Consider the following 16065-nt stretch of genomic DNA (forward strand, 5'->3'; position numbering starts at 1 on the left):
TACAAGGTGTAGCATAGATAAGATGAAAGATACAGTGAACATCGAAATTTCATTTTGTGAGAATGTCAATCAACCAATCCCCCAACAAAGAAATCGAGGAAAAGAGGAAACGAAAAAAACAACAAAAATCAAATGTCAATGTAATATTAAATCACACGACTAAGAACAATGGCTTCCTTTTAAGTTCCTGGTAGTTCTCATATTCAACACCAGTATGATTACTGCAAAGCTAAATGTTTCAATAATAGCGGCTGGAAGAACATATGTTCCCTCTCAGAAATGTACCCCAGAAAAGGGCCAAGGTCTGAGAGAACTTTAGCATTCGGCCTACAATGAGCGCAGACATCTTTTCCATCCCTATGATCTCCCAGACTTTCACCCACCAGTAAGAGGTGCACAGGCCCTCTGTTGCTTCCAAAGTGTGTACAAGTGATATGTGCAGTCATCAGCAGGTGAGATATCAGGTCTACCTTAGGCCCGTCATTGGTAGCGTGCCATCTTCAGGGGACATCCCCAAAAGGAGGGTCAATGGAGACATAGGGATCAGGGTGCCCATGATCTCCTTAATTCTGGACCGAGTCTCTTGTCAATATGTCTGTGTGATTGGGTAGTGCCACCTCATGTGGGCTAAGTCTCCCAGCTGTCCACAGCCATGCCAGCAGCGATCAGGATAGTCGGGCGGATTGTGTGCAATCGCAGAGGGGACAAGTACCAACAGAAACATGGTTTGAGGGCTCCTTCTTTTATGAGTGCATCGAGAACTCTTATGCGCCCTGGCCCATCATTTCAGCCACAACTCCTCCGGTATTTCCAGGCCCCGTTCCCTCTCCCAGCGCAACATATATGGGAATTTTCCCCCTGAAATGCGTTCTCAAGTAAACAATAACATGTTGAGACCCTTCTTGAACTAAGCCCCTCAAGTGCCCTACGTTCTATGCCCGTGGGAGCTCACTTGCTTGGCACCATTCTTAGACGTAGCTGCTCATAACAAAAGTGCTCCGTCTCCAACAGATTAAACCTCTCCTTACATTCATTAAAGGTGAGCAGAGCGTCATTTTTATAGAGATCCCTTAGCCGGAAGACCTCTCCAGAGCCCAAATGTTTGAACGTGTTTGTGCGCATGCCTGGGGAAAAAGCAGGGTTCTGGATGATCTTAGAGACGGAACCCATCCCGGTCTGAATCCTTGCTGCACGCATTCCTTGTCCCAGTTCTGCAGGGTGGTCCGAGTGGCCACAAAAAGTTGTCCTGTGATCGCTCGCCGCTTTAGGAAGGAAGGGGAGGTGACCCAAAGGGAAAGGGGAAGCGGCCTGTTCAATGTGCTTCCATTTAGATGAGTTGTCCACCAGGACCCAATCTAACATTGGAGCATTTTGGGAATTTCTTAAAATATCTCTGAATTAACGGGATCCCGAGTCCACTCAGACCATTTGACCTAGTGAGTTTGCGAGGGATTTGGGGGCGTCTGTGCTGCCAGATGATCTAACCCACTGCTTTTTTGTAGCTCCAGCAAATGCCGTTCTGGGATTAGGATTGGTAACGCCTGAAAAATACACAGTTATTTTGGGAGGAGAGTCATTTTAACAGCGCAGATCCGGCCCAACCATTATATATCCTGAGAATCCCACTGCTGCAGTAAGTCTTTGTCATCGTTCCATATCTGCGTTGTTAGCCTTTGCAGGGTGGTATAGGATGAGGTAATATGCACCCCCAGGTAGGTGAATTCCCGATCTGCCCAGCGGAAAGGGTTGATCTCTCATAAGGTAGCCAAAGCCTCTAAATTAATACAGAACTCCGATACCCTGGCAAAATGATCCGAGAGTTCCAACAGGACCGGTAAGGAGGCTAATAGATCGCGAAGAAAGCACAATACGTAATTAGTGCACATTGCTACTCTGACACTTCCCTCCATATGTGAAACCAGAGATTCAGGGATGGGGGCAAATTCTTTCCGCCAAAGGCTCCATAGCCAGGGGGGATAGAGGCAGTCTTGTCTGTTTCCTCTGCCCAAAGGAAGCAAGGGAGATCAGAGTGAGTTAACCCTCATTCGGGTGGCAGGAATTTGGAAGTTCGCTAGCACCAGTTTGGAGAAACGGGCCCAAACCTGTATGCTAGCATCAAAAGCTTTAGGTAATCCCAGGACGTGCTATCAAACACTCGATGAACATCAAAGGATAGCAGGGCCAGTCTTCATGGGATATGAAGGGCTAGTGCCACAGGGTCCACCACCCACCTGATGTTATGGTGCGCAGCTTTTCTTTTTAAGCCTGTCTGGTCGCTATTAAATATGGCTGTGATGTGCTGTAGAATTGGCGTGATAAAACTCTTCCATTATGCATAGTTTCCCAGGCTCTGAAACCACTCGCCTACCCATTCCATCGCTTCTATGTAGTTACACACAGCCAACTTCCGTAGTTTAGCAGCTAACCATTTATTAGCCTTGTTCCCTTTAGTATAGAATCACTGCTTCATAATCAGGATGGAGTGTGCCGCCCTTCCCATGAGATGTGCTTCCAGGGCCTGCTTAGCCACCCGCGTATCGTGGAGTGAATGCTGAGACTTTTCCGCGTGTGTTCCCTCTCCCATTCCCGGACCTCATCCTCAAGCTGAGAGTGTAGACGTTTTGTAGCTCGCCCCCATGCCGCAGATTGCTCAATAATACTCCCTCGAATTACAGCTTTCCATGCATCCCAAACTGTGCTAAATTCAAGGTCCCCAGTGTTGTTTTATTTGTAATATTGTGCTATAGCCTCAGAGGTATGGGTCCTTATCGCCAGATCCTCCAAGAGGAAGTCATTCAGCCGCCAGAGCGGCCTAGAGGAGGGAGCGGGCGGAGTAGGTCAAGGGTGAGTTTCAGAGGAGCGTGGTCAGATAAAGCCTTCGGATGTATATCTATGCCCACAACCAACGGGATCAGAGTGTTAGTGACAAGAAACATGTCCAGCACGGAGAAGCCCTTGTGAACCGCAGAGTAAAAGGTGTAATCCCTTTCCCCCTGGTGAAAGAAACACCAAGCTTCAATTAGGGAAGGGTTACATAGTAGTGTAGTGATGGTGAGAAAGTTCCTCTTATCATGGGGAGTCAGAGTAAGGGTTTTGTCAACCGTAGCATCAATTAAACAATTCAAATCTCCCCCCATAATGATTTCCCCTTCAGCAAATTCAGCCAGGACCTTGGAGAGAGAGTCCAGAAATACATCTTGTTCATCATTTAGCCCATAAATTGAAGCTAGTGTTACCATGCGGCCATACTGTAGTGCTGTGAGTATTATATATCTCCTTCCTCATCCTGCAATGTCTTAAGCACTTTCAGGGGCAAGCCATTACGCACCATGATGGCAACTCTGCATTTTTTAGACCCACTGGATGCAAAATAGGCAGTAGGGTATACTGTACTGCTAAGGCTCGCTTCGTCCTCTGCTAATAAGTGAGTCTCCTGAAGAAATAAGAGGGCTACATCCAGAGTGGATAATCTATGAAGCAGCGCCTTGCATTTCACTGGGACATTAAGACCCTGTACATTCAGGGTCACACAGGATACACCAGGTACCGCCATCATGAGCACCTTCAGGTGCGGTCATGGCACAGGGAGGGCACATTATGACGATTATAAGGGGTAGAGAGGGGCAGGATCCAAGAACAAAGATAAGTCTAAGTCGCATGAAAAAAATGAAGCAGTAATCCCCAAAACCAACACAAAAATAAAATGAGAAGAAACAAGAACCATTCCACATTTCCTCATCAAAACCCATTCAACCAAAAGTATTGGGCAGTACCCGCTCAGGGCAACCGTCAACCCCCTTCTCCTCAGCCTTTGGCAAAACCCTAATAGAATTCAACAGCAACCCAACGAGTGAAGAACAAGACTTGAATCATGTTTGGCCATGAATTATTAAGGGCCAGAGGGCCCCGACAACATAGGAACAGGATTGTTTGATTAGCCAATGGCCCCCACTCGTCAGTCTGGAGCAATCGAGCATGGCTCTATATCAAACTGTGAAGATGTTTTCACAGAATCACTTCTTCCCTTGGGTCTTCTCCTCCCATCTAGGGGGCTGGGATCCAAGCGGGACTCCTCAACGGCACCTTCTCCAGGTAGCTGGGGCAGCAACGCCTCTCCCATCAGCTCCGTTGCTTCTTTCTCCGAGCCAATAACATAGTGATGATTGTGATAGTCGAATATCAGCTTGCAGGGGAAACCCCAGCGATAACAAGTCTTCAACTGCAACCAGGTCGAAACGCTCTGTAACTGCTGACAACTGCCCAAAGTGTGCAGCGAGAAGTCCTGGAATAAGGTGAGAGTGGTGCCTCGGAATTCTAGTGGCTCGCTTTTCCGAGCCACTGCCATGATGGCCTCTTTTTGCTGGCAAAAATCCACCTGAGAGAGGACATCTGGGAGCAAATTGTGTCGTTGTTGTGCGGATGAGGTGACACAGTCTTGTCCAGTATCAGCTCTTCAGAGTCTGTGAGCTCTGGCAAGGACCTGAACAAATCACGGACAAAGTCTGCCAACTCGTTATCTTGGACATGTCGTGGGATCCCACGGAGGCGGATACTATTTCTTCTCTATCTGTTTTCCATATCCGCCTGCTTGGCCCAAATTACCACACGTTGTTCCTCGATGCCCATCACTCGGTTTGTTAGTACTGCGTGATCGTGGGCTTGTTTGCACACTGTATCTTCCAGGTCATTAACGCACAATTCTAGGCTCACGAGGGGGGCGTTAAGGTCCAAGATTGATTTGGCTAGGCTGCCTTTAGAGGATTTAATCTCTTGAGTGATCTCCTGGGTGATGTCCTGCTTAAAGGCCTTCAGCGTGTCCCTAAAGTCCCCCTTTGAAAATGGCAGCTCTGTTAGGGCAAGCATGGGCGAGGGCAAGTGGACCTCTGCTCTTATCGCTTGCATAGGCTTGCCTCTTGCATTTTACGAGGTCAGCATTGATTTGATGTCCGAGGTCCTCAAGTTTCCTCCAGATTTGGGCATCACAGAGCGAAGTATGTTAAGTATATTCTCAAAGCACTAATGTTATTCACTGGCCCAGGCTCACAAGGTATTACCCAAATTGTTTGTTTACAATTGTTCGAATGAACAATTGACCGAATTTAAAGGGTCAAAATTGACCTTTTCACAATTGACCGAATATATATATATATATATATATATATATATATATATATAGATATATAGGTTTTGGGGGGTTTGGCGTTGGGTGGGGGTTTGTGGGGGGTTTCCGCCCACATATATGGTACAATTGACCTTCACAATTCAGTCAATTGTGAAAAGGTCAATTGTCATTCGAGCAGTTGTAAAACGAACAATTCGTATACAAACGCTCACAATATTGAAGGTGGCCTCTCGACTTGCAAGCTACAGCAAGGGCCTGCGGAATGTGCCTCTGGTCGCAGGGTCTTCCAATGGCCAGGAAAACAGACAACAATAAAAATAGGTCCCTTTCACCCACCAGCTCAGATTCCACATTATGTAAGTTGCCTCCTTCATTAGAAACCGCAATAGAGGCCCATAGACTTAAGCAGATGACAGTGTTCTCATACAGGAGACCACCCAACTCAACTTGCACCAGGCTCGTGTAATGTATGGCTGCCCTGGACCCCACTGTGTCAATATGGGCTGCTGCAGGTGCTGGTATAAAGTTCAGTTAATTCCACTCCATGGGTGCTCCCTCCAGCCTCCACTCATCCACCTCTGTTCCCATGAGCACAGTCAGCTTGTTTCATGAGGACAGCGCACGCACCAGGAACTTTATGCAGGCCGCCACGTGCCCCTGCTCCACCTTCACCCATGGGTGGCACAGGACCGACCTGCCGTTGCACTTGTCTTCCGGGAAGCTCCAGAATGAGGGGTGGCGTTCCGCTGGTCCCAGGCGCCTTACTGGCTCCACCCTGCAGAGGCACTGTTAGCTGAGCGGGAGAGCGTCTGCTGCCCCTCGCTGGACCCGGCCTCCCAGCAAGCCCTCAAGCCGCGAAGACTCCTGGTCTCAGGACGCCCCAGAGCGCCACTCAGCAGCGGCAATGCCGATCCCTGACCCGCCGCCACAACTCTCTTTCGCTCCGCCGGAGCCTGCACCTGCTACACTCGCAAGTGATCACCGGTGCTCCCTCTGGCCAGGACGGGTCAATGGGAACACCACTCACACCAATGTGGGATCTGCCATGCTTTCCCTATGGCAGCAGTCTGCCCAGTGCTCATCCTCAATCCGCTGCCTGCAGATCATGGATCGTCCTCAAAGTAAGTCCATAGCCACCGGGGAAGCTGCGCCACAAAGTAAGGGGATTTATTTTATACAAAAAAGTGACATTAAAAGGGTTTTCCAGGGCCCAGAAACAGAGCCTAGAGCAGGCACGTCCTCATCGGATACCGCCTGGCCATGCCCCCACAGCGTAATTTTGTAAAGGTGCCCTGCTCGTGGAATGCCTCCTCCATCTGCGGTATTGTCATATGTACAAGAGCTACATGAAAACATGTCTTGTATGAAAAATACAACTAATGGCACACCGCAAACTGAATAGTATCTTGACAATTGGTTTTATTATTACATACCTTTAAGCTTGCCGAGTGACTCCAACACAGAGAGGATGGGAAGGACCGAAAAACAGGTTCCTTTTGATGCTGCTGGCGCAGCTATGGGCTTCAAATGGCTACCATTCCTGCTCCTGCCTGCCCCTGCGCACCAGCCAGGGTGTGTCTTAGATTCATGGAGTCTGCGCTTGGGCCCTGGCTGGCACGAACAGGCACGCAAGTAAAAAAAAAAAAAAACCTGAAATGCAAGTCGGCAGCAGGGCCAGCCTTCGCACCCGCAGCGCCCTGGGTGAAACAAAATTTGGCGCCCCTCCAAAAAAGAAAAATACACACGCCAATCTTGAAACACCTAGGCAACATAAACAATGTATGGCAAAAAGATACTTTGCAATCTGGATTTGCCTCTGTACTGCATGTTCTACGAAATAAAACACACACACACAACAAGGCTTTCTGTAAGAAGGCAGGATAAAATGTATTTACAAAACCAAAAAAGAAAAAAAATAATACTTTTCTGCCAAGGATTTGATGCTGCAGGGGGAAACTGTCATTTAAATGAAAACACACTAAATGAGCAACTACCAAAGTCCGGACTTCAAATATTTGTCTTCATATCATAGGCCAACCATATCACAGGCCAACTAATTTAAAAGTTGACTTTCCTAGCCTTTCTATTGGCAAACTCGTTATGACATCAGAAAAATGTATTGTCTGAGCAATGTCATTTTGAATGGAGAGCATTGCCAACGCGACAAGCCTCGCTTGGCTCATGTATGAGCGGAGATATGTTTTAATTAATTTCAGCTTGGAGAAGCTCCTTTCTCCACTTGCTACAGAGACAGGTATGGTTAATAAAATTCGTAACGCGACCCAGACATTTGGAAAGCAATCCCACATTTTCCGACTATGAATCACTTGCAGCACATCAAACGGGTTTTGTACATTTTCTGGCAACATATCTTTAAGACCCAGAAGTTCATCTTTTAGGCCAATTGCATCAATGTCAGAGTCTCCTGCTGAGGTTAGTGCCACCTCCAACCTCCTGCAATTCTCATAAAGGAGTGCACCATTAGAAAACTCTTTCATATTGTACAGAAAACCCCATGTTAAATTGTGCTCCTTCATTTGTTTGAACCTTTCCTGGATGGAGTTTAATGCTGTGTCCAGCAAGACATTAAAAAATTCAACTCTAAACTTCTCCTTCGGATCTTGAGGAGCGTCATCTTCACATTCATAAGAAAATTGCGTTTTCTTGCGTCGTCTCCTCGTATTGTCTTTAAAAGAATCTTCAACTTCCAGTTCGGTGGCCAACTCTTTAGCTGTAATCAGAGCATCAGTGAATCCATTGTCTCTGTACTTCTCCAGAAACTGGATACAGGATTCAAAAAGGAGAACCGCTGTAGAAATGTCCAAAGACATGGACTGCATGGCTTTGCTTATTAGGTTGACTCTGAACAAAATATCATGCCAGACAACCAAAGACACTAAAAAAGCATAGTCTTCCAATTGATCAGCGAGAGTGCTTGCTTCATGACGAAGCGATGCATCACTTTTCCCCTCTTCGGCAAGTTCAATAAGAGCATCATGGACACCAGTTATTTGATACTTGACAGCTTTTACACTGTCAATCTTACACTCCCATCGTGTCTCACAAAGGGGCTTTAGGGTCAAACCTTTAACATTTTTTTTCAGAATGCTCCAACGACAAACCGAGGAAGATAAAAGGACATATATTCTCTGTAACATGTCAAAGAGGGTAAGTGATTTTGTTGTGCATTTTGCAGCATCCCCTAACACCAGATTAAGGGAATGGCAGCCACATGGCATAAATAAGGCCCTTGAGTTTATATCAAGGACACGCTTTTGTACTCCTTTAATTTTCCCCTTCATATTGGCGCCATTGTCGTATCCCTGTCCTCTGCAGTTATTCACATCAAGACCACAGCCTTTTAGTTCTTGGAGCAAAACATTTGTGAGGCCTTCCCCAGTACTGTCATCTACTGCCTCAAACCCAAGAAAGTGTTCTTGAAGGCAAATGGTGGCTGCATTTGTGTCCACAAATCGGATGGTTATGGAAAGCTGTTCTTGGTGGCTGATATCAGGAGTGCAATCAAGTATGACAGAAAAGAACTTTGCTCCCTGTGCACGTTTTGCAATATTCTCCTTCACATTCTCAGCCAAAGTTTATTAGTTCATTTTGGATGGTTTTTCCACAATAATGGTCGGCAACTTCCTTTGAAAGTACTTTCTCTAAATGTCCCCCCATCACAATATCAAACTTTGCTAATAACTGCACAAGGCCTAAAAAGTTGCCATTACCTTTTTGGTATAAGCAGTCATTTGATCCACGGAAGGCCAAATTATTGCCAGCAAGGAACTGCACTATAGAGAGAAGGCGCTCCAACACATTGCGGCAGTGCTTTGCTCGTTGGAGTAAAATACGTTGATGCTCATCATCTATCGTTTTGTTTGAGAGCAGTCTCATTTCTGCTTCAGCCCAATCTCGATAGGCCACTAAGTGCGTGAGAGAATTCTCATGCTGACACAGAGTCTGTGCAATATATTTCCAATCCCTGCTTCCTCCCTCTTTCAGACTGCCCTTCACACTGGAATGGCTAAACAATTTGCAACAAAAACAAAATACACAGGCCCTCATTACGACCCTGGCGGAAACCGCGGTGCTAAATGCACCGCGGAGCATGGCGGAAAGCCGCCGATAGCGCCATGGGGGTTGGCGGATTTACCACCCCATGCCGACCTTGGCGGAGCGGTAAATCCCCAATCCCCATTTTACCCTTCCCCATTCCCATTCTTGCCCCATAGGGTATAATGGGAGTGGGGAAGGAGTTAATTACGCCGCCGTAAAGTACGGCGGCGTAATTAACAACGAGGTCCCTTAGCGCCATGGTTTTCTCCGCCCGGTAAAACCAGGCGGAGAAAACCTCCATGGCGCTAAGGGAACTCGTAGTACGGCGGACGGGTCCGCCGCGATTACCGCTGGCGGAAACCCACTCCGCCAGGGTCGTAATGAGGGCCACAGTCTCTGCTAACTGAGTACACTAACCACTTACGATGAAAAACTTCAGGATTATTATTTCCTATTCTTCTTTTGTAATGGGCATTTGAAAAATGCCGCCCTAAATCATCTCTTGGAAAATTAACATTTGCATGTTTGGCAGGGCCGGTGAGCACAAGGTGGTCTCGCAAAGTGATACTCATGACTGTAGGCCATAGTGCTGGGTCTGAAAGGTCATTTTGATAAACTTGTGAAATCTGCAGAGGGTTTTCGTCATCAGCTTGCACAACATCATCTATAATGGGGGCTACCTCAAGTTGGGGAGTTGGGATTGCGGCAGGCTGAACTCCAGTTTCATGCTCGGCAGGCCCGGCTCTAGGAATTTTCATATGGGTGGGCCAGGGTTGTGATTAAGGGGGGGGCCCACATTTCATTGGGTGTGGGTCTAGGAATACCCTCAACAAAGTGCTGCTGTTCATCCAGATTTCCCAGATCCGTGATCCAGCAAAAAATGTCTTCCCAGATAAACTGTACATATCAAAAGAGAAGCAAGGAAAATAGTGTTGCAAAATCAATCTACCTATGTTCCCTTCCCATCTGCTCTCCCCTTTCTGTTATATCTGATCCTCCTTCACCTTTCACCATCCAGTCACCTTCCTTCAGTTGCCCTAACCACGTTCTCATTTACCTCCCTCCCACCCATTCACACCAGCACTCAGCATGCCATTCATGGACTGGCTTGGGAGAATTGAGGGTGATGCCACCTCCTCCTCCTCCTCCTCCTACTACTCCTCCTCCTCCTCCGAGAGGGCTGAGCAGTGAGGTCCCCAGTCTTTGTACCATCTCAGGTGGTGTCCGCCCAACAATATCTTCCTGAGCGCTGTGGCTACTCCCAGCAGGCCCCAGAAGAGATGCGTGTGGTCCCTCCATCTTGTTGTGACCCCCGACCCAGAATACTGAAGCAAGGAATAGGAGATTTTGTTTCCTACAAAATAACATTTTTTTTCAAACTTCTTTACATTTCAAGAACAGAACATACCATGTCCAATCAATACAGGTAGTCTTGTGGATCTTAGCAATATTTCGAGCACAACTACATATCCTCCAATAACATACACATGTATGCAATCCACCATTCACTCACCCATTCCACAACCCCCTCCTTTCCAGCTGAACCCCTACAGTAGTCCCACTCTGAATGTCTCCCATCAATGGTTCATGTCCAAAATTACGTTAAATACGAAATGTTATTTTCTGTTGCATTTTTGCAGCACATTTTAATTAAGTTGAGAGTACAAGGGAGTGCTAAGGCTGTAAGGGCTGTATCAGGAGGCAGACAGTGATGGTTGAGGGGTTTGTGGCCTCCTGGTATTGCTCCTGGTGGGGCGTGCCCCTGTACATCATTGTTTGGTACATACTGTTTACATACTGGTTATATAATATGCAACTGTCTATGATGACTCTTTGTTTGATGTGTTTACTTTGATTTCCTATTGAATGACACAAATGTGTTCAATAAATGGGGCCCGGGTATTTTCAAAGTTGGATGTGTGTGTGTCCTAATCCCTGTGCTGCCCATTTCTTAAACCATGAGTGAGGCTTTTTAGAATAGCTTATAATGCGAACTGAATCACTTCTAGTGCAACCTAATTTTAACAGATAAGGCATAGTGAAATTAAAATATATGCCCAGGATCACACACTTTGGTTAAGTGGTAAAGCCATAATATTAGCATAAATGTAGCTACTTGACCACACATCTTCCAAACTCAAGCTGGTACAAATATGTGTTGAAGTAAGTTTGGCTTTGAATAGCTAAAATAATACTACATTTCATACAGATTACTTTAATAAATGCACAAGGCACATGATACACCAACCTGACAATGTATTCATCATTGTAGAAAGATGTTGATGGAAAGATTAAGGTGGGGAGGCATTTTGTTTTGAATCCTAAATTGCACAGATCAGAATTCGCCTGTTTGTACTTTTTTTGCGAAAGGAGCCATTCATTCATTTTAATTGTTTCCACTGAAGGCAAGCGTCCCCAAACAGCACGGTCCTCCCCGCAATGAGAGACAATGAAGGACTCTCCCAAAATGGGAATAAGGCCAAGACAGAGTGCGGGTGAGCGTAAATGGGAGTTTATCAATCAGAATTGGGCATGCAAAGAACTCTGCAAACTCCGAGAGCGCTCTGTCTGACAATAGCAAAGACAGGCGTATATATTTACAAAAAACGTCATCAAAACCTACATACTATAGGGGGCACAAGTTCATTGGGATTGGGTGGCGACGACTAACTATAGGTGCTGCTGCGGCGTGGTTGGTCTTGGCTGGAGGACGTCACTGGTCGCCCTCGTGGGTTGGGCTGGGCCTGGCCGGGTGGCGGAGTTCATCCAGGCGGTGTTGTGGGGCCATCGTGGCCGGTGGCAGAGATGAATGTCTCTTCCTGACTTATTAGCCCTATGCCATGCACACCGCAGTCATTCGAGCATTTTTAGTACTTTCTTCTTCAGTAAATCTTACAATAGGTTATGCAACAGGTTAATGCAACACAGGAGGAATGCACCTTGTGTGGGGACTGGAGGCCATACGTCGGGGCATGATTACCAGTGTCCTGTTGACCGGGGCCATAGGTCGAGGGGCTAAGCTTCAGGGCCTGGCACGGGCGGTACATGTCTTTCTGCCTTGTTAGAAGTTGTTATGGATGTTCCGCTGTGTGTTGTCAGAGTGTTGGGTGTCTTTATTGCACAGGGCCATAAGTCTGAGGTGGCCTGGTGGGTTGTGAGGTTTACGAGGGGGAGCGCGTACGTTCAGGCGGAGTTTTACTGCTGTGCTGTAAACAATGCAGGTGGCGGGTGGTGGCCTTGGGCGCTACAGAGGGGGTTACAAGTCTTTGAAGCTCCAGGCTAGTTTGGGGGAGGTAAAGCAGCGCGGCGCGGTCTCTGCTCTCATGCCTTTGGCAGCCTTCACAGGGTGGGAGGGGGAATGGCCTTGCAAATATTTCACAAAGGTATCTCCCTCGTGTGTTGCTGAATATAAGTAAAAGACATTGCAAATATTTAAACACTTTCCATAATACTTATTTAAAATCACGTCAAAACATGCTTTTAACCTTTACTGGGTGCGTTTTGATTATAACCAGATCGAGCATCATATTTGTACATTACACTCTAGCAGCTACAGTGTTTCAGTTACATGCATATACATTCGCGGTAAATGAGGTAGTGGTTAGATCAGTGGGGTACACGAAAAACGATCCGCCACCGTTTGTGACGGTGGCGGCATATGAGAGGCTCAGACATTCACACATGATACGTGCACTCTCGCGCATTCTGTAATGAGTTCATAGTATAGTTGCATCCGCTTTCTCGTGTACTCTAGCAGCATTAGCTTTAGTTATGGCGCGAGCCCATGGGGTGTAAGTATCTCAGCAATACGTGTAACAAGTAAATTCTTGGTGTGTTCCTTTGTTATTAGCATCCAACTGCAATGGTGTGTGTTCATTGTTGTATACATCGTGAGGGCATGATCTCTTTTAGTTATACATCTTACAGGCTTATATAATGTAAGGGATTATATTAAAGGAAAGCATCCCTTGCAAGTAGTTTAAACATGGATATACGAGGATTGTCGGGCCTGTGACGCCTAAGCTTGCTGGCCGGATCATGCTGGGAGCGAGGATACGATACACTACGGAAGGTGACTGTTACAATGTTAGTACATTACACTGGCTCATGTCCTTCTGGTTCGTGGGAACGGGCTCGCAGCGGATCTACCAGGGTGCTGCGGCAACAGGGATGTTCTCCAAGGGTGGGGGCCGCGCTGCAGCGCGCTGAGCTCACACCATTTTTACTGGGCAGAGAATGGTTTTTGGGCCTAACTAAATTTGTGTTGTGATCAATAGATGTGGGCATTCGATATGTGCGGGCAATTAATACGTGCGGGCAATGTCTCCAGTGGGCGTGTTCTCCACCACCTGGGCCCGGGTGGCACGAGGAGACGCCCAAGAGAGCCACAGTCCTCACCTGGGGAGAGGGTGCAGGCGAGGGGGGTCGTTTTGGACCAGTCCTCCCCTACATTTCCCCCCTTTCGTTACTTAAGTAACGAATTCTTTAAATCTTCTATTCTCCTACATTCTGCCTCGTCCATCACTGCCTCATCCCATGCCGGAGTTCCTTTGATGGGCATCCATGCTCTGCACACTGCTCTTAAGCTCTCACCTCTCCGGGCATATTCGTCTGGGGTACATGTTAGATATATGCACCCACCATCTGCTTCTAAATCTACCCAAACTTCCTCATACCATTCTAGTATACGAGGCTCTTTGATGGTGGTGTGCCACAACTTATCTACAATATCTTTATCGTGGTATATGGGCACCAGTTGGTACCTGGGTGAATTATCTATTCCTGTTTGTACTTGTGCTTCTTGCATTGTTTTCATTGTACCGTGTGAATTGCCCATTGTCACCATCATCATTGCACCGTTTGGTACTGCGTTAGCACAGACTCGAAGACCCACCTGGCACAGGCAAAAAAGTAGAAGGAGGAACACAACAGCTGGTATTAAAAATTTCACAGTTGTTCCAAGCCATGAGGGAACCCAGGAGAAGATGTTGTCAAACCAGGTGCTCGCTTCTGCTCCACCTTCCATTTTCATTTTTTCTCCCAGGTTGTGGACTGCTTCGATTACATGGGACAGGGAGCCATTCTCTGCGTCTTCGGAAGGTACGAAAGTGCAGCAGGCACTTCCTATTTTTCGGCAAACACCACCGTCCATCGCTGTCAACAGGTCCAGGACATACCTGTTTTGCATTGTCATTAGTCGTAAAGCTCTTAGTTCGACTCTGATGATATTGAATCCTTCTTCAGTGTCGTTTGCCAGCTGAATCAGTTCCCAGCGTGTTATCTGAAGCCATTTTGCATTTGCCCTTGCTTGGACACTTGAGACTAGTGAGGCAAAGAATGTTTCTGCTGAGCTGAATAATCGATATTTGTCTGGGATCTGGGCCAATAGTTCTGATGATGCTTTTGATATGTAATTTGATGCTCGTCTTTTGCGGGCCAGCACTTTTCCCTTGCTTCCAGAAGACAGGACGTATATTTGTGACTCTGCAGTGGGTTGAGCCACACTCTGCGTGCGTCCCGGTGTCCTTTTGCTCCCATCGATGTGGCTTTCTGGTATCACCATCAGTGCCGAGTGTAGAGTGGCCATTGAGCAGCTGCCACTCCATGACTGGGGGAGGTGTAGGTATGCTTGTTTGCCGCACACCCAGTACGTGTCCATGAGGGCCGCAGTCCCTTTCCTTAAGTCTGGGATGGTGAGGGTCTTGTTGCAGTTCTTGTTTGTTCCCATGGGGGTTCTCCCTTCTCCTTTAAAGCACAGGTTATAGTCCATTTCGCTCTGTATTTTGAATGGCTTTTCAATGGCAGTTACCCAAGTTAGCTTCGAGATGTGTTCTCTCCATACCTGTGTACACGTTTCCTCTATCCACTGTAATTTATCCGGCGCCACACCTCTTAGTGCTTCCGCTTTGCACAGCACTTCTTCATCCTTCTGCTTGTTGTCAGAAAAAAGTGTCCCTTCTATCACAAAAAATGGTTCTTTCAAACATACCACTCCTGTCGCTTTTGGGTAACAGGTCTTCTCGTTCTGCAGCATTCGAAAAGTCACTTCATGTGCCTGGAAGGTGTTCTTAATCCTGCACAGCGTGAGATGAAGGAGACATTGGGCATCCACGATAGGCAACTCTTTGGGTAACAATACTTTGGGTGTACCTGATGCATGGGGGATGAGGGAGCAGACATAACAGCTTTCGTTTGTAGTCTGTTTAGCTGTGGCACTCATGTCTGCATACCACTTATTTGTTTGGTGGGGGTGTCGTGGGTCTTCCATCTTATCTAGACCTAGCCCATAATACTCATCGTACTTCTTCCTCCCTGTTTCTCTCTTTCGTCTGATGTTCTTGTTACTTATGTACTTCCCACCCCCCGGAGCAGCGGGCAAACTAGACCCCCCTTTCTCATTCCCGCCCCCCTGGGCCCATTCATCATATAATATTTCGTGTATTTCTAGTAGTTTGTCGTTTTCTTTTCCGACATTGTCTGGCAGATTGTTTTTTGGAATTTGGGCAAGTTTGCTGGTGGGGGTGTCATACAACCATGATATGGCAGACGGGTTTCGATCGTTGAGACTATGGGCATTGTAACTGGATACCCCTGGTGGAGGTACTGTGTTGTTCTGCATTTCACCATGTGGTTTTTCTCTTTGTGTGGTTACAATACTTGATGGTGTGGTATGATACCCCCAGACAAGTTTAGTTCCGTCCCATATCAAAAAATCACCTTCCCTGGTACTGACATCTGCAGTTGTGTTGGGCCCGGTGGTACTGTTAATTGGTCCAGTAATGTTATTACTCCCTCCCCCCTCGTACATCTCGATAGAGATGAACGCTATAAACCAATATGTAACCAAGCCAAACATCATCATAAAAAACAATATTATGCATACT

At 46.9% G+C, this 16065-nt stretch overlaps 1 pseudogene; it reads right to left on the reverse strand.

Annotated features, from left to right (window-relative positions):
- Window positions 1–7180: 7180 nt before the first annotated feature.
- On the reverse strand, window positions 7181–9019 carry LOC138452859 (52 kDa repressor of the inhibitor of the protein kinase-like; annotated as a pseudogene).
- Between the last annotated feature and the right edge of the window lie 7046 nt (window positions 9020–16065).

Source organism: Ambystoma mexicanum, chromosome 4p (genome assembly GCF_040938575.1).
Source record: "Ambystoma mexicanum isolate Mex_15411 chromosome 4p, UKY_AmexF1_1, whole genome shotgun sequence".
In the NCBI taxonomy this organism is placed as follows: Eukaryota; Metazoa; Chordata; class Amphibia; order Caudata; family Ambystomatidae; genus Ambystoma; species Ambystoma mexicanum.